The 19,377-nt window shown below is 55.9% G+C and overlaps 1 pseudogene; it reads left to right on the top strand.

Annotated features, from left to right (window-relative positions):
* Nucleotides 1–1,332: 1,332 nt before the first annotated feature.
* Nucleotides 1,333–19,377, top strand: part of LOC103655385 (probable protein phosphatase 2C 48) — a 32,207-nt pseudogene continuing 14,162 nt past the window's right edge.

The raw sequence follows: 19,377 nt of genomic DNA, 5'->3' as shown, positions 1-19,377 counted from the left end.
GCATAGCCCATACCCATTCCCATTCCCTGCACAGCTCACACCTAGCTAAAATAAAAAACACATGGTCACAAGGGGATTTAAACCCACAACCCTCAAGTCAATGCGAGCAGTAGCTACCACTATACCACATGTGTGTTTATGTCTACATCTACGATAGGAAAAACATCTACTACTTCTCTCCGTAAGCTCACCTGCTACCCTTGCACAATGCGCAGAGCAGCGTCTTCCACAGGATACAGCAAGCCTTCCTCTCCGCGGTGGCAACCTCCGTCTCCACAGATCCCCTTCCCTCAACCGCTCAACTCCACTCCACAAGCTCCCTCCCCACGACCTCCACTTCTCTCGGTTCAGCGTGCAGGATGAAGATAAATCGATGCGCGTCTCGGTTCCTCACCCGCACTTTTCGGACGCTAGAGCCATCCAAAAACTACCCTCACCCTTCCTCCTTCCTTCATCGAGAGCTGGAAGACCTCGTAGTCCACAGCTTCCCCTCCTCCCTTCCAACATCGGCGCGACGTCGGCGACTTCACAAATGGGCTATCTCGGTCGAGCCTCAGATGAGAAGGAGCAGTTGAGCGGGCAGCAGTCGAGCGTAGCGAGCAGGAGCCAAAGGACCTCGCAGTCCACAACCTCCCCTGCTCACTTCCTCCATCAGCGTGCCACCGCAAGCAGCAACGAGGGGAGAATCGTCCCTTCTCTGGCAGCTCCATGACATCATCTCCTTCTTTAGAGGCCACTGCAAGCATCATGTACGGCGCTTGCGCGTGTAAGAGGAGTGGCCCTGCGACATCATCTTTGGCTTCAGCGTACTCTATGGCATCGAAGGTGAGGAGCTCACGGTCCTTACGACCCTGCGACATCAGCTCCAGCTCCTGCGCGCTCTATGTCACCAGAGGCGAGGAGCTCGTGGTCTGCCAGGTTGCGCGACGCTGCTGGACGCTTCTAGGATCCTCATCTCCAACAATAGGGAGCGATTGGCAGCAGGAGACGAGGACAATGAGAAGAAGAAGGTCAAGATCCTGGCTGTTGTGGTCGGCGTGGGCGACTGCAGTGGCGCTCTACCTCTGACACAACAAGACGACGCTGACACTATGTCTTAGGGATTTGTCGCGATGGATGTGTCGTGATGTGGAGGCCATGGCCTTGCCGACGTCGCTGGTCCCGTCGCTCAAATGTGAGGAGTTCACGATCCAGGGCCTATCGCGCATCATCGAAGGCTTCTTGGAGGTGGAGAAGATTGAGAGCAGCAGCTTCGCGTCGCTGTAGCGTGCCAAGATTCCCGACAGGCATGAGGTGATGCCTAAGCGTGCTCGTGACTAGCCCTTGCTGGCCATGGCGCCAAGGCCCTACTTGTATAGGCCAAGCAGTACCAGGTATATAACGGACGCTCGCTCATCAGGTCGATTTGTGTGTGTGTTGTGACTATGTTAACCGTAACCCCGCCGTGTTGAGGGGCACCAACCTCAGCGTCATCTTATAGGACACCAAGTGTAGCGGATCCGTTGGCACAATCCAAGGCAGGAGCATGCGAGCAACCATCCTACTACCGCGTTTTCTTACTTTCTTCCGTTGAATAACTTTCATGGGGATTAGGGATTGGATTTTCCAACCTTGGTGATGAGATTCCCATGAATCATGATGTGATGTGATATGCGTCCTCTGTTTTGGGTGCTTATTGCACTACCAAAACATTTTAGCATGTGGGGCTTTAATTTGTGGGTGCAGCCACCGTCATTATTTTTTGATTATTTGCACTCTTAAAGGTTCCATTTTTCAAGCTCCCAAATCTGATAACTCAGGCATGTTTGACACTGTCTTATTTTTCTTTTACTAAATTATCTATAAAGTTACATAGAAATTACATAGCTCTTATGTTTCTGCACTTGATTCAGTGCATTTGGTAAATAGCTCTCGGTTTTGCATATGTGATATTATATTTCCAATACTTCAAATAGTAGTAGATAAGTATCACTGAGATTCTTGAATTATATTTTTGGATGGAGCGAGTACTATTTAAAGAAGAGCCTTGAATGCAATTTCTTTTGTTTGAATAATGTTTCAGCTTAAATTCCATTTTTGCATGTGTGGCATTTATTCTCCCTAATATTTTTTCCATGGATCTAACTTGTGAGTCATTTTCTTAAACCAACTCCAAGGATGAATCCATGTTTCTTACTTGGAAACCCCAAACAAACATCACTAGCAGGAGGCGCTCGCGTTGGTGTCACTCATCGACGGCGAGAAGAAGCTTAGCGGCTGCCAGTTCGACCTCTAGAAGCAGTCCTACATGGCCACATGCGCCACTGTGGATGATAAGCTCTAGCACAGTCGCCGCTTGGATGCGGTCTAGAGCGGCTGCAAAGTGTTGTCCATCGTCAAGCAGGGGACCTCATGGTCATCGCTAATGTCGGCAACTCATGGGTTATTCTGGGCACCGCATCCGGTGACGGCACCATCACGGTCGTCCAACTCATCGTCCACCTGAAGCCCAACCTACCACGTAAGTCGCTACTGACCGGCCATGAATTCTTATGCGCTAGGACGTCGGCTATTGCTGACATTGTGTGAGTGTTCTAGAACATGATGTATGCAGAGGAGGAGCGCATTCGGTGGTGCAACGGTCAGGTGTACTACCTCGTTGATGAGCCTGGGGTGCATTTCATCTGGCAGCCCAGCCAAGAGTCATCAGGGCTTGCCATGTCGCACGCGTTCGATGACTACTGTATCAAGGACTGTAGCTTCATCTCGGCGCCGGAGGTGACACAGAGGAGGACCGACAACAATGACCAGTTTGTCATCCTCACCGCCGTCGGGGTAGCTTTTGTGCCTGGCTGCCTTTAATTCTCTTTGCAAACACACACACACTTGCCTTTTTGTTTAAGCAAGAGCGTACAGTGGTGCGTGTCTGATGACTGATGATGTACGAGTGAACTTCTTCCGGCAGGTGTGGGACGTGCTCTCCAACGACGAGGCCATGCAAATCATGGCATATATAGAAGTTTGCATGATACTGATGGTTGCAATGTAGTGGTGAAACAACTAGATTAAAATAACAAAAACAATTATGTATGGCCAGGATCACAAATGGATTAAGAAACATTTTCTCATAATGGTATAACACACATTTTGTATATAAGTTATCGTGGTATTATATGTTCATGTTGCAATGCACGAACACTCACCTAGTAATACTATAAATCTATATATCGCGCCTCTGCTTTTGTGGCGCGCAGGGATGTTGAGATGACACGATGACAACACGGTTAGACCTCAAATATATACTTAAGTATAGTACTTAGTTATTTAATCAGTCTAAATAGTATTCGTTTGGTTGACCTAACTGTATAATACTACGTGTTGCTATTATGCTCATGTAAGCAAGCAGCCTAACCTCTCCTACCCTACTCACATAATATAAACCCAAAGCAACTACTGGCCTACTTATATAAGTTTGTTCCAAATCAAGACTCAAAATAGAATACATACAGAAAACCTAATTCCTATCGTGGTGACACCATCACGTCATCAAAGTACTAGACAGTCTGGACAGGACTGTAAATGTCGGGACACGTCGTCAACGATCGACCTTCACACTTACACGTATGTGTATACTATAGGCAAGAGCTAGCTAATTGTATTTGTCGTTGATCCATATATATATATATTGTGTGTGTGTGTGTTTGTATATTAGGAGCCCTGTGCTTCCAATTATTAGAGGAAGCACTGGCTCAATGGTGCCATCCGGTTCAGCCACACCAGGTTCGGGCGGCTATAAAAACACCCCCAGGCCACTAGGGATTAGGTTTTAGCGGGGGTGGCGGTTCCCTCGGGCGAGCGAGCGGTGACGGTGGTTTCCTCGAGCGTGCAAGCAGCGGTGATCCGGGGGGAGGGGAGCCAGCGGTAGTGGCGCGCCGAGGCTGGCGACCTGCGCTGGCGCTCCCCAGGATCGAGCGACGGTGATGCTCCTGAGGCAGGCTGGAAAGCGCTAATGGTCCTCCCTAACCAGACGAGCGACGGTGGCGCACCCTAGGCCCGGTGGTGTCGGCGGTTATGCAAGCCGCGGTAGGCTTCGACAGCACCGATGGTGGCCCTGAGGGAGCGCGTCGTCGACAGATCATGGAGGAGCGCACGCGGTGGCGGATCCTAGAGGCGCACACACGATGGCGGCTCCCCGGAGGCACGCCCCCTGGAGTGGCGCCCACTGGCGTAACACCTCCCGCAACGACGCTGACCTTCCCTAGGCGTGAACGACGACGACGGACTTCCCTAGGCGGCGAGCGGTGGCGGATCGACTGCTATGTTTTTATGCGATTTTGTTTACATATTTATGCCAACATCAATAGGTTTTTATGATACATTATCAGTTCATGGCTCCTTTCATCTTTTGTATGTTTATGATATTTCTATTCACATTTTATGTAAACGTTTGTTGATTTTTACGTAGTGTACCACAATGTATAAATACCTTCGACATATAGCATAATTAGTATTAGTATATATCATAAACTGGTTCTGATGAGCCTAACTGCATGGCTGTTGGAGAGATTATATTTTTATGGACGAAATAAAGCATTTAAAAATCATATTTTTGTTTCCATGAATGCCAATCCATTTCCTTTCAACTCACATTCTTGTCATCCTAAATTTGTGCGCATGCAATAGGAAACTGTCGGCGTTTCGACCCTGGGGGTCCCTGGACCGACGAGTAAATTGTCGCCGCGTGCCCCAGCCCAGATGGGTTGGCGCGAGACGGAACACAAAGGGGGAAAACCGCGGCTTCGTGTTATCCTGCGCCAGAGTGGGTGCGCTTGCAGTAGGGGTTACAAGCATTCGCGGGGGAGAGAGAGAGAGTCCCGCGCGACCACCCTCCCGTATGAGGACCCTGGCCCTTTCTTTTATAGTTGCAAGGAGAGGGTCCAGGTATACAATGGGGGTGTAGTAGTTATGCTAACGTGTCCGGCAGAGAGAAGCCGGAGCCCTATGTACATGCCAATGTGGCTATCGGAGAGGTGCTAGGGCCCTGTGTACATGGTGTCGTGGCCGTCGGAGGAGCGTTTGAGCCCTGTAGAAGCACAGCTGTCGGTGCTGTCGGGACCTTGCTGACGTCTCCTTGCTTCCGTAAGGGGCTGAGAGCCACCGTCGTCATAGACGCATGCGGGGAGCCATCATTACTTGTTACCGGGGCGAGCCTGGATGGGACGCCGGTCTTGTTCCCCCGTAGCCTGAGCTGGCTAGGGGTAGGGTAATGATGTACTCCTTGCGGCGTGGTCGGTCCGAGCCCAAGGTCGGGCGAGGCGGAGACTCCTCCTGAGGCCGGGGTCGGGCGAGGACGCGATTCCTCCCGAGGTCAAGGTTGAGGCCGGGCCCTGGGGTCGGACGAGGCGGAGTCCATCTTCCGAGGCCGAGGCGGGGGCCGAGCCCTGGGGTCGGGCGAGGCGGAGACTTCTCCTGAGGCCGAGGCCCAAGGTCGGGCGAGGCGGAGCTTCTTGTGGCGCCTGAGGCTGGACTCAGCTGATGTCAATCTCACCCTGGCGGGTGGCACAGCAGTCGTAGCGGGGCAGGCGGCGCTGCTTTCCTGTCAGGTCAGTCAGTGGAAGGGCGAAGTGACTGCGGTCACTTCGGCCCTGTTGACTGAGGACCGCACGTCAGGATAAGGTGTCAGGCGATCCTCACATTGAATGCTCCTGCGATACGGTCGGTTGGCGAGGCAATCTGGCCAAGGTTGCTTCACCGCGAAGCCTGCCCGAGCTGGGCCTCGGGCGAGTCGAGGGAGCGCCCGTTGCTTGAGGAGGCCCTCGGGCGAGGCATGAATCCGTTTGGGGCTACTGTTCCCGCCCGAGGCTGGGCTCGGGCGAGGCGAGATTGCGTCCCTTGAGTTGACGAAGCCTTGACCTGAATTGCGCCCATCAGCCTCTGCAGTTTGCGCTGATGGTGATTACCAGCCGAGTTTACGAGTGTTGGGGGTACCCCTAATTATGGTACCCGACAGTAGCCCCCGAGCCTCAAAGGGAGTGTTGGTACTCGCTTGGAGGCTTTGTCGCACTTTTTAGCAAGGGGACCAGCCTTTTTCGGTTACATTTCGTTCCGACGGGTGTAGCCCCCAAGGCCTCGGAGGAGTGGTTTGACTCCTCCGAGGTCTTAATGCCTTCCGTGATGCCTTGGCCGGTCTGGTTGTTCTCTCATGCGATCTGATCGTGGTCCGGGTGCATGGTCAGGTTCCGAGTTTTCAGGCTGGTTTGTTGACGCTGTCAACGGTTTGATCGGAGCCGGATTTGCGGGAGCAGCCCCCGAGCCTCCGCACAGAGCGAAAGGACGATCAAGGACTAACTCGGCTTTTATCATACGCCCCTTCGTCGCCTTTCCGCAAGGAGGAGGGGGGGAAGCGCCATGTTGCCCTCGAAGGGCGCCGAACATGGTGTTTCCAGTGAGTTGCTAATGGGTGATCCGAGTGGACGCCCGTGCCCCATTCGATAAGGGTCGGCTAGTGGCCCAGAGGCGCGCTCCAAAAGTATCTACAGGTGATTTGTCGGACCTGGTCCCGTTCGATAGGGTCTGAGGGTTCGATGCCTCCCTCTGATGGGACTCTGTTACAAAATCGCTCCTGCTGGTCTCGGAAATGTCCTAGGGTACCTCGGAAGCATAGCTCGAGCCTCAGCCATGTATCGGACGTACCCAGAGTCATCCCTCACTCTGCGTGCTCTGGGGCGGCTGTCGAACCCTTCGAGGGGCCAGCCTTCGAACCCCTGATCAGTATTGGGCGCGGAGCCCGAGTGCTCTGAGGCGGCTGTCGAACCCTTCCAAGGGGCCAGCCTTCGAACCTCTGATCAGTAATGAGCCTAAAGCCTGAGTGCTCTGGGGCGGCTGTCGAACCCTTCCGAGGGGCCAGCCTTCAAACCCCTGATCAGTAGGAGGGCTCGAGGCCCGCTTCCTTCGCGGAGAAGGATCCCTTTCGAAATATCCCCTTTCCCGGTCCCTGTAACAAGAGAGAGAAAGGGGAAGAAGAAAAGGATATGGATTTAAACGATGTGGCGCATCTTTTTTGATGCGGTCATCATGGCGGAGGTGAAACGTCGCCCGCTTCGCCTGCCAAAGGTGTCGCCTGCCCTGCCGCGAAGTTAATGTGACGGGACGGGTGGTTCGCGGGGCAGCCGTTGCCCGAGCCGTTCGAGGGAGAGAACACGGGCGCGTCGTCTTCACGCCGTGGGAGAGGGCTCCCCTGTTGCTCCAGGAGGGGACGTGAGCCTGTAGACGATTTGATTGCTGCTTCCGCTTGCCTGCTGCCGCCATTACTGTCGGCCCACTTTTGGCCATATCGACCGTCGCGCCTCCTCCCGCGGCTGACTGACCCGTGACTGATGTGCTCGGTTGGCACTGTTGGGCCATGCGCAGGGTTGTCTCGAGTCGCGGCACCGGTTCCGCAGTCGAGAAGGCGCGACATTGGCGCAAGTGGTGGTGCAGTTTTTCGCACGTAGTAACCGGCGCACCGGTTACATGACGTGTGGGCCTGGGCCTCCATGCTGGATGCGTCGAAATCGAAGAGGTGCGTCTCCGTGGTGCGGTTGCATGCCACCTGCATGGCGGTCCGCCCTTTCAACCGTCGGTTTCGGCGAGGGTGGAGGAGTGCTTGTAACCGCGGGGCGGTTACACGCTCCGCGCGCGGCGGTTTGGCTTCTTCTGTCCCGGGCCAACTTGCATGACGCGTGGGACCCAGCCCCCGTGTCGTAGGGGGATGACCATGGGGCACGTCAGTGAAGACTTAGTCCGTGATGCCTGAGGACGCGAGTGGGGAGAGCCGCCTTTAAAAAGGGATCGACCCTCCGGGTGGTAGCCATGTCTTCGCACTTCCCTCATGCATCGCATCCTTCCACCTTCCGAGCCCCCAGATGGGGAGCGCCCGCGTTGCCTTCTCTTGTTGTTGGAGGAGCGCAACCTTACGGAGGTGGGCACCCTTCAGCTATCGCTCGGCTTCAAGGATTTTCATCAGGCAGCCCGACTACATTCCCTCACCGATGGTCACCAACAGGTTCGATGGTGGGGAGAAGCAAGCCGGGCTGCGGCCTTTGCCCCGCCCTCAGCTTCAAGGATCTTCATCATCCTTGTTATGGCGGAGGGCGAGGCGAGCCGGGGTTCCACCTCCCGCATGGGCCGGCGGGCCACCTCCTCCTTCAGCATTCACAGGAGAGGGCGCTCACCGGCCTGGCAGAGGGGGTGGACTTTGGCAACGCGGGGCCATCCGGCTGCAACCGTCGTCAGCTCTAGCATGCCTGGCTAGCTGGCTCAGCTGGCTCTGGCGCTGCTTCCGGTGCCACCTCCCACCGCCTGGGCGGGGCGGGGCTGTCCGCCCACCGTGGGGCGTCTGTTGCGTCGTGCGCACCGGAGGACCGCCCAAGACGTCGCACGCCGCTAGGGCGGCGTTCGTGTTCTTGGATTGTCCTGTCCCCACTCTGGCACGACGCCTCTGTGCGGAGGTCGGTGCTAGCCCATCCGGGAGGACATGAGTGGGGACCTGCTAGTGCACTTTGGGGCGGTGCTGGCGGGCAGGTGGCTGCCATCGTCGGTGTTGAGGTGGTGGCAGCCGGAGAAGGTTTCTCCGCCGACGAGACCGTCGGTGCCACACGCGGACTGACCTCCGGCTCTTTGGTTTGATAGCTTGTCCTCGCCCCTCGAGTGGGGACGTGGGCGAGGGCCTTGTCGCAGTAGTGTCTGCGCTGAGGTCATCGCTGCTGCTGTTTAGCCGCCCGGAGCGGAGGTCGTTGTCGCTGCTGATGGAGCGGTCGGCGGCGAGCCACCCGGAGTTTGTCGTCCCGTGGGCCCTCCGATGTGAAGGCTGTTCATACCCGCGGGACTGGAACCGGAGCTCCGTTTGTAATGGCACCTTGAGTGCCGGTGTTTGTTCATTGTGGCTGTCGAGGCCTGAACATCTAGGTATTTGAGTGCAATACCGTGTTTCTTCCTCATTTCGAGCACTAGGACTCGCCTGTCGGCTAGCTGAACCGCTTAACCAAGTGTGAGTTGCCCTGTGCGGAAGGTGACGAGTGAGGTATCCGTATCCCGGAGGCGTAGAAGTCCCTCGGCTCGGTCGGCCCTGCCACCTAAGGCTTCTCTTGCTTAGTTAAAGAACCCTCGGCTGCTCTACGATGAGCCGGAGCTGGAGGCAGCGGTGTAAGCGTGGACAAAGGCGGAGTCGGCTCGAGAAGAAGCTTTGTTGGCCTGGGAGCACATGGCCTCCCTGGCCGAGGAGGTGCAGCAACGACAGCTGGAGCTTGGCCAGGTTGTCCACTAGCGGGACCGACCCTGGAGTCGCGCTGCCGAGGCCGTGAGCCGGGCTGATGTCCTCGGGGGACAGCTGGCTGAGGCTACGGAGCGGTCGGTCGAGGCGTTTGCCCGGGCCGGGACCCTTACGAAGACCTTGGCTATGATGGCCCGAGCTTGGTGCTGGCCTCCTCCTTCGAGGTGGAGATCCTTTCGCCCGCGTCGCCGTCCGAGGCCGGGCCAGATTCCTCCGAAGGTGGGGACGACGCCGAGGGTACTGCTGCTCCCTCTATTGAGGTCCGAACCTGCAGGGAGAGTTTGTCTGTAGTGTGCGTATGTTTTTCGTGGCCGCCGAGGCCCGAACATATTATTGTCGTGTTGCAAAGCTGCGTTTCCTTTCCTCTTGTTTCGAGTATCAGGACTTGTTTGTCGGTAACAGAATCGTTTATTCGAGCGAAAGTTACTTTTCACGGAAGGTGACGAGTGAGGTATCCGTATCCCGGAGGCGTAGGAGTCCCTCGGCTCGGTCGACCTCGCCGCTTACGTGTACTCTTACTCGTTCGTAGGATTCTGTTATCGATATAGTCGAGAAAGCACGAAAACCGTTCTGGCAGAAAATTTTTCGAGCGTTAAGACTTGTTCGGTCAGCAGAATTGCTTATCCAAGCGTGAGTTACTTATCGCGGAAGGCGATGAGTGAGGCATCCGTATCCCGAAGGCGTAGGAGTTCCTCGGCTCGGTCGGCCTTGCCGCTTACGTGTACTCCGTCATTTTTAGGATCCCGCTATCGAAGCAGTCGAAAAGCGCGAAAGATGTTCTGGCAGAAAGACTCTTTCCGAGGAAAATTTTGACGCAGAGGGGGTCGCCCCCTTCTAGCCCCCAAGGGAGGGTCGGGCTTTGCCGAGGCAAGGCTGACCCTTCCTTGACGGTTAGACTTTATTTGTGTATGTATAGAAAACGAGGTATATGAATGACTTGAAAACATCTTAAGGGTAAATGCAACGTAGCTGTCAGATGTTCCAAGCGTTGCTGTAGACCTCGCCTTGATTGTTGGCCAGCTTGTATGTTCTGGGCTTCAAACTCTTGGCGATGATGAAGGGCCCCTCCCAGGGAGGAGTAAGCTTGTGGCGCCCTCGGGCGTCTTGCCGCAGCCGAAGCACCAAGTCTCCCACTTGGAGGTCTCGGGGCCGAACCCCTCGGGCGTGGTAGCATCGTAGAGACTGCTGATATCGCGTCGAGTGTAGCAAGGCCACGTCCCGAGCTTCTTCCAGCTGGTCCAGCGAGTCTTTCTTGGCTGGTATGGTTGCTTTGGTCGTCGTACGCCCTTGTCCTCGGGGAACCGTATTCTAAGTCTATGGGCAAGATAGTCTCGGCCCCATAGACTAGAAAAAACGGTGAGAAACCCGTGGCTTGGCTTGGCGTCGTCCTCAGACTCCAGACCACCGAGGGTAGTTCCTTCATCCACCGCCTGCCGAACTTGTTGAGGTCGTTGTAGATCCTCGGCTTAAGTCCCTACGGAATCATGTCGTTGGCACGCTCCACCTGCCCATTTGTCATGGGGTGAGCCACGGCGGCCTAGTCCACCCGGATGTGGTGGTCCTCGCAGAAGTCCAGGAACTTCTTGCTAGTGAACTAGGTGCCATTGTCGGTGATGATGGAGTTCGAGACCCCGAAGCGATGGATGATGTTGGTGAAGAACGCCACCGCCTGCTTGGACCTGATGCTGGTTAGGGGTCGGACCTCGATCCACTTGGAGAATTTGTCGATGGCGACCAGCAGGTGTGAGAAGCCCCCGGGTGCCTTCTGCAAGGGATCGATGAGGTCCAGACCCCACACAGCAAATGGCCAAGTGATGGGTATTGTCTGCAGGGCCTGAGCGGGCAGGTGCGTCTGTCTCACGTAGAATTGACACCCCTGGCAGGAGCGTACAATCCTAGTGGCGTCGGCCACCGTGGTGGGCCAGTAGAAGCCTTGTCGGAAGGCGTTCCCAACGAGGGCTCGAGGTGCTGTGTGGTGACCGTAAGCCCCCGAGTGTATCTCTTGAAATAGCTCCTGCCCTTTGGTGATGGATATGCATCGTTGGAGAATGCCTGAGGGGCTGCGGTGGTAGAGCTCCTTTTCATCGCCCAGTAAGACGAACGACTTGGCACGTCGCGCCAGTCGCCGAGCTTTGGCTTTGTCGAGGGGGAGCTCTTCTCGGTGGAGATATTGCAGGTACGGGGTCTGCCAGTTTCGATTAGGCGTGACCCCATCCCGCTCTCCCTCGATACGCAGTGCCTCACCCTCGGCGGCCGAGGGTGCCTCGGGCTAGGCCGAGGCCTCCTCGGGCTGGGCCGAGGCTTCCTCGAGCTCGGGCGTGTCGTCGGTCTTGACGGAGGGTTGATGTATGTCTCTGGAGAAGACATCCGGGGGAACCGTTGTCCGCCCCGAGGCTATCTTAGCCAGCTCATCCGTAGTCTCGTTGTACCGTCGGGCGACGTGGTTGAGCTCGAGTCCGTAGAACTTGTCTTCCAGGCGCCGAACCTCGTCGCAGTAGGCCTCCATCTTTCGATCGCGGTAGTTAGAGTTCTTCATGACTTGGTCGATGACGAGCTGCGAGTCACCTCGAGCGTCGAGGCGCTGAACCCCTAGCTCGATGGCGATGTGCAACCCGTTAACCAGAGCCTCGTACTCGGCCACGTTGTTTGACGCCAGGAAATGGAGGCGCAGCACGTAGCGGAGGTGCTTCCCGAGGGATGGGAAGAAGAGCAGGCCCGCACCTGCTCCTGTTTTCATCAGCGACCCATCGAAGTACATGGTCCAGAGTTCCGGTTGGATCGGAGCTGTTGGTAGCTGGGTGTCGACCCATTCAGCCACGAAGTCTGCCAAGACTTGGGACTTGATGGCCTTCCGAGGTGCGAACGAGATTGTCTCACCCATGATCTCCACCGCCCACTTTGCTATCCTACCCGAGGCCTCTCGGCACTGGATGATCTCTCCCAAGGGGAAGGATGACACCACAGTCACCGGATGAGACTCGAAGTAGTGTCGCAACTTTCGCCGCGTCAGAATTACTGCGTACAGTAGCTTCTGAATTTGCGGGTAGCGGATCTTGGTCTCGGATAGCACTTCGCTGATGAAGTAGACCGGCCTCTGGACGAGCAGTGCATGCCCTTCTTCTCGTCTCTCGACTACGATCGCGGCGCTGACCACCTGAGTGGTTGCAGCTAAGTAGATCAAGAGGGCTTCTCCTGCAGAGGGGGGCACCAAGATGGGCGTACTTGTAAGGAGTGCCTTTAGGTTTCTGAGGGCTTCCTCGGCCTCGGGGGTCCAAGAGAAGCGCTCGGTCTTCCTTAAGAGGCGATACAAGGGTAGGCCTCTTTCGCCGAGGCGCGAGATGAAGCGGCTCAGAGCCGCAAGGCATCCCATGACCCTTTGTACTCCTTTCAAGTCTTTGATAGGCCCCATGTTGGTGATGGCCGTGATTTTCTCCGGGTTGGCCTCGATGCCCCGCTCGGAGACGATGAACCCCAGGAGCATGCCTCGGGGGACTCCAAAAACACATTTATTGGGGTTGAGTTTCATGCCCTTCGCCCTCAGACACTTGAATGTCGTTTCCAGGTTAGAGAGGAGGTCGGAGGCTTTTCTCGTCTTGACCATGATGTCATCGACGTAGGCCTCGACCGTTCGGTCGATGTGCTCTCCGAACACGTGGTTCATGCACCTTTGGTATGTCACACCTGCATTCCTCAAACCAAATGGCATAGTAATATAGCAGTACATGCCAAAAGGTGTGATGAAAGAAGTCGCGAGCTGGTCGGACTCTTTCATCTTGATTTGGTGATACCCTGAGTAGGCGTCGAGGAATGACAGAGTTTCGCACCCAGCAGTGGAATCCACGATTTGATCGATGCGAGGCAGAGGGTAGGGAACCTTCGGACATGCTTTGTTTAGACCAGTGTAGTCTACACACATCCTCCATTTCCCACCTTTCTTTTTCACAAGCATAGGGTTGGCTAACCACTCGGGATGGAATACCTCTTTGATGAACCCCGCAGCCATCAGCTTGTGGATCTCCTCGCCTATGGCTCAGCGCTTTTCTTCGTCGAAACGGCGCAGAGGCTGCTTCACAGGTCGGGCTCCAGCTCGGATATCCAGCGAGTGCTCGGCGACATCCCTCGGTATGCCAGGCATGTCCGAACGACTCCACGCAAAAACCTCGGCGTTCGCGTGGAGAAAGTCGGCGAGCACTGCTTCCTATTCGGGGTCAAGCTCAGAGCCGATCCGGACTTGCTTGGAGGCGTCATTGCTGGGGTCGAGAGGAACGGACTTAACCGCCTCTGCTGGCTCGAAGTTGCCGGCGTGGCGCTTTGCATCTGGCACCTCCTTGGAGAGGCACTCCAGGTCGGCGATGAGGGCCTCGGACTCGGCGAGAGCCTCAGCGTACTCCACACACTCCACGTCGCATTCGTACGCGTGTCGGTATGTGGATCCGACGGTGATGACCCCGTTGGGGCCCGACATCTTGAGCTTGAGGTAGGTATAGTTGGGGACGGCCATGAACTTGGCGTAGCACGGTCTCCCCAACACCGCGTGGTAGGTTCCTCGGAACCCGACCACCTCGAACGTGAGGGTTTCCTTTCGGAAGTTGGAGGGAGTCCCGAAGCAGATGGGCATATCGAGTTGTCCAAGGGGCCGGACGCGCTTCCTGGGGATGATCCCGTGAAAGGGCGCCGCACCGGCCCGGATTGTGGATAGATCGATCTACAAGAGACCGAGGGTCTCGGCGTAGATGATGTTGAGGCTGCTGCCTCCGTCCATGAGGACCTTGGTGAGCCTGACGTTGCCGATGATGGGGTCGACAACGAGCGGGTACTTTCCTGGGCTTGGCACGTGGTCGAGGTGGTCGCCTTGGTCGAAGGTGATGGGCTTGTCGGACCAGTCTAGGTAGACTGGCGCCACCACCTTCACCGAGTAGACCTCTCGGCGCTCCTGCTTGCGGTGCCGAGCCGAGGCGTTCGCCACTTGCCCACCATAGATCATGAAGTAGTCGTGGACCTCGGGGAACTCCTCTGCCTTGTTGCTCTCCTTCTTGTCATTGTCATGGCCTCTGCCACCTTCCGCCGGGGGCCTAGCTTTATGGAAGTAGCGCCGAAGCATGACGCATTCCTCAAGGGTGTGCTTGACAGGACCCTGATGATAGGGGCATGACTCCTTGAGCATCTTGTCGAACAGGTTGGCCCCTCCGAGAGGCTTCCGAAGGTTCCTGTGCTCGGCGGCAGCGACAAGATCTGCGTCGGCGGCGTCGTGTTTCGCTTGCGAGCTCTTCTTGCCTTTCTTCTTCACGCCGCGCTAGGCGGACGCCTCGGGGACGTCTACCTGCTAGCGTCCCTAAGGTTGCTTGTCCTTCCGGAATATGGCCTCGACCGCCTCCTGACCAGAGGCGAACTTGGTGGCGATGTCCATCAACTCGCTCGCCCTGGTGGGAGTCTTGCGACCCAGCTTGCTCACTAGGTCGTGGCAAGTGGTGCCGGCGAGGAACGCGCCAATGACATCCGAGTCGGTGATGTTGGGCAGCTCGGTGCGCTGCTTTGAAAACCGCCGGATGTAGTCCCGCAGGGATTCCCCTGGCTGCTGGCGGTAGCTTCGGAGATCCCAGGAGTTCCCAGGGCACACGTATGTGCCCTGGAAGTTTCCAGCGAAGGCTTTGACCAAATCGTCCCAGTTGGAGATCTGCGCAGGAGGCAGATGCTCCAGCCAGGCTCGGGCGGCGTCGGAGAGGAACAGGGGGAGGTTGCGGATGATGAGGTTGTCATCATCCGTTCCACCTAGCTGGCAGGCTAGTCGGTAGTCCGCAAGCCACAGTTTCGGCCTTGTTTCCCCCGAGTACTTGGTGATGGTAGTTGGGGCTTGGAACCGGGTCGGGAACGGCGCCCGTCGTATGGCCCGGCTGAAGGCTTGCAGACCAGGTGGTTCGGGTGAGGGGCTCCGATCCTCCCCACTATCGTAGTGTCCCCCACGCCTGGGGTGGTAGCCTCGGCGCACCTTTTCGTTGAGGCGGGCTCGACGGTCGTGGCGGCGGTGCTCGTTGCCGAGGCAACCCGGGGCCGCAGGCGTTACGCCCGGTGTGGACCGAGGCTTCCCGCATGAATCGGGAAGTCGCGGTGCGATGCTCCGGGGGGTACCCTTGCCTTCGGGAGGCAGAGCTCTCGGCCCGTCGGACCGCGGCATCCTCCAGGAGATTCTTGAGCTCTCCCTGGATACGCCGCCCCTCGGTGGTGGATGGCTCCGGCATCGCTCGGAGTAGTATTGTCACTGCAGCCAGGTTCTGGCCGACCCCAATGGAAGCCGGGGGCAGCCTTGCCTTGGCATCGTCATTGATACGGCGCTGGACGTCCTAGGCCTGACGACACGCTTCTCCAGCTAGTGCTCGGTCTGCCCACTCCTGCTTGATGTTTTGCCGGAGCTGCACAAGTTGTCCTGCTTCCTCGTCGAGCTTGGCGTGCATCTCGCGGATTTGCTCGAGCTGTGTGTCCTGACCCCCCGCAGGGACTGGGACCACAGCTAGCTCCCGTAGGATGTCAACGCGAGGCGCAGGCCTAGGGGGATCATCGTCCTCCGGCATACCAAGGTGGTTGCCTTCGTCGTGACCCCCTAGATCAACGTGGAAACATTCGTGACTTGGGCCACAACCTTCGTCGTCAAGGCTGTGGCCATCATCAGAGCAATTGGAGAGGCAGTAGTCACATGCGGTCATGAAGTCTCGCATGGCGCTAGGATTACCGAGCCTGGAGAAATCCCAACCAGAGTCGGGCTCGTCGTCTTCCTCGGAGCCCGGGGGCCCGTAGGTCGAGACGTCGGTCAGTCGGTCCCAGGTCGACCACATATGGTACCCCGAAAGGTTAGGATATGCCTTTATGAAAGCGCTGACCGAAGCGGGATCGCTTGGTGGATCGAAGCTGAATCTAAAAGGCACAGGGTGGAAAACGGATGGTACCTCTCGATCGATGGATGGTGACGAAGTCGCGTCGGTGACGGACTGCACCGTTATCACCGGTACGAGGCTAACGCCAGCAAGCCCTTCGCGAGCGCGCTGGCGTCATCTGTTCGCTTGGGGTTGGCGTGTTGCGGGAAAACGACGCTCGTCGTCGTCTCAGGCGCGAGGTCAACGCCCGACATGTCCCCCACTGGGGTGCAGGTGTCGTCGACTCGCTTGACAGCCGACAGGGTGCCGCCTCCTGCTTGGCCACGGTTGCCCCGCCTCCTCCTCCTACGGCGAGGAAGGCGACGGGACAAACCCGGATGTTGCTCTTCCGCGATGGATGGAAGACGTCGCCGAGTCCGCCGCTGCCGGGCGGGCTGATGGCCGTCGTTGTTGCTGTCGCGCTGCGGGGGAAGGAGTACCATGTCATAGCTGCCGTCGAGGGACATGAACTCGAGACTCCCGAAACGGAGCAGTGTCCGGGTTGAAGAGGTTGCTGGAGACTACCCATATGGAACTTGACGGGAAGTTGTTCGTCAACACGCAGCAGGCCCCTACCTGGCGTGCCAACTGTCGGCGTTTCGACCCTGGGGGGTCCCTGGACCGACGAGTAAATTATCGCCGTGTGCCCCAACCTAGATGGGTTGGCGCGAGACGGAACACAAAGGGGGAAAACCGCGGCTTCGTGTTATCCTGCGCCAGAGTGGGTGCGCTTGCAGTAGGGGTTACAAGCGTTCGCGGGGAAGAGAGAGAGAGTCCCGCGCGACCACCCTCCCGTATGAGGGCCCTGGCCCTTCCTTTTATAGTTGCAAGGAGAGGGTCCAGGTGTGCAATGGGGGTGTAGCAGTTATGCTAACGTGTCCGGCAGAGACGAGCCGAAGCCCTATGTACATACCAACGTGGCTGTCGGAGAGGTGCTAGGGCCCTGTGTACATGGTATCGTGGCCGTCGGAGGAGCGTTTGAGCCCTGTAGAAGCACAACTGTCGGGGCTGTCGGGACCTTGCTGACGTCTCCTTGCTTTTGTAAGGGGCTGAGAGCCACCATCGTCATAGACGCACGCGGGGATCCATCATTACTTGTTACCGGGGCGAGCCTGGAGGGGACACCGGTCTTGTTCCCCCGTAGCCTGAGCTTGCTAGGGGTAGGGTAATGATGTACTCCCTGCGGCGTGGTCGGTCTGAGCCCAAGGTCGGGCGAGGCGGAGACTCCTCCTGAGGCCGAGGCCGGGGTCGGGCGAGGACGCGATTCCTCCCGAGGTCGAGGTTGAGGCCGGGCCCTAGGGTTGGACGAGGCGGAGTCCATCTTCCGAGGCCGAGGCGGGGGCCGAGCCCTAGGGTCGGCCGAGGCGGAGACTTCTCCTGAGGCCGAGGCCTAAGGTCGGGCGAGGCGGAGCTTCCTGTGGCGCCTGAGGCTAGACTCAGCTGCTGTCAATCTCGCCCTGGCGGGTGGCACAACAGTCGTAGCGGGGCAGGTGGCGCTGCTTTCCTGTCAGGTCGGTCAGTGGAAGGGCAAAGTGACTGCGGTGACTTCGGCCCTGTTGATTGAGGACCGCACGTCAGGATAAGGTGTCAGGCAATCCTCGCATTGAATGCTCCTGCGATACGGTCGGTTGGCGAGGCGATCTGGCCAAGGTTGCTTCACCGTGAAGCCTGCCCGAGCTGGGCCTCGGGCGAGTCGAGGGAGCGCCCGTTGCTTGAGGAGGCCCTCGGGCGAGGCGTGAATCCGTCTGGGACTACTGTTCCCGCCCGAGGCTGGGCTCGGGCAAGGCGAGATTGTGTCCCTTGAGTAGACGAAGCCTTGACCTGAATTGCGCCCATCAGCCTCTGCAGTTTGCGCTGATGGTGATTACCAGCCGAGTTTAGGAGTGTTGGGGGTACCCCTAATTATGGTACCCGACAGAAACATATTTTATACACAGTATACCGCAGTGCATAAATACCTTCGACGTGTAGCATAATTAGTTTCAGTGTATATCATAAACTGGTTCTAACTAGCCCAGATGCATGGCTCTTTAAGAGATCCTATATTTGTGGAGAAATTAAGTATTAAAATTAGATTTTTTGTTTCCATGCATGTCAATCAATTTCCTTTTAACTCACATTCTTGTCATCCTAAATTTGTACCACAGTGCATAAATATCTAAACCGTGTAGCATAATTAGTATCAGTATATGTCATAAACTATTTCCAACGATTCTACCTGCATGGCTGTTGTTAAGATCCTACTTTTATGAACAAAATAAAGCATTTAAATCAGATCTTTTGTTTCCATGCATGTCAATCCATTTTCTTTCAACGCACATTATTGTCATCCTAAATTTGTGTGCATACAACAGGAAACATATTTTTTACATGGTGTACCATATTGCATAATTATCTACATAGTGTAGCATAACTAGTATCAGTATATATCATAAACTGGTTCCAATGAGCCTTGCTGCATTGCTGGTGTGAAGATCCTATTTTATGGACGAAATAAAACATTAAAATCAGATTTTTTCCATGCATGTCAATCCATTTTCCTCTGAACGCATATTATTGTCATCCTAAATTTATGCACATATGCAGCAGTAAACTGATTTTTTACGCAGCGTATCGTATTGCATAAATAACTACAATGTGTAGCATAGTTAGTAGTAGTATATTTCATAAAATGTTTCTAACGAATCTAGCTATATGACTCTTTATAGAGATTCTATATTTATGAATGGAATAAAGCATTCAAAGCTAATTTTTTTTGTTTCCATGCATGAAGTAGTTAACGGATACATTTTCTAATTTCCTGCATGTACAACTGGAAACAAACTGCGCGCATGCAAGAAATGAACGCATACGAGAGATGGCCTAGCGGCCAGGCTACGGTGGTGCATGGTTGACTGGGGCTTCCTGTATTCTATGAAAGTCCAGTGCTTTCTAATTTCCGGAAGAAAGCTTATATATATATATATATATATATATAGTATATCGAGCCCTGGGTTCTATTTAGCTACAGGAAGCCCTAGCCAAATCTGAACGCACGTGGACTGACATCCGACCAGACTTTTCACATACCATATATAATAACGTGCAGCCGTCATTAGCTCCTCTTTCTTCTCCCGGTCTCAGTTTCCATAACCGCCTCACCACCGCAAAACCCCAACCCTTTCCGCCGACTCCGCCCTCCCT

Source organism: Zea mays, chromosome 4, assembly GCF_902167145.1.
Source record: "Zea mays cultivar B73 chromosome 4, Zm-B73-REFERENCE-NAM-5.0, whole genome shotgun sequence".
Lineage (NCBI taxonomy): Eukaryota > Viridiplantae > Streptophyta > Magnoliopsida > Poales > Poaceae > Zea > Zea mays.
This window is presented reverse-complemented; position numbering and strand designations above follow the sequence as displayed.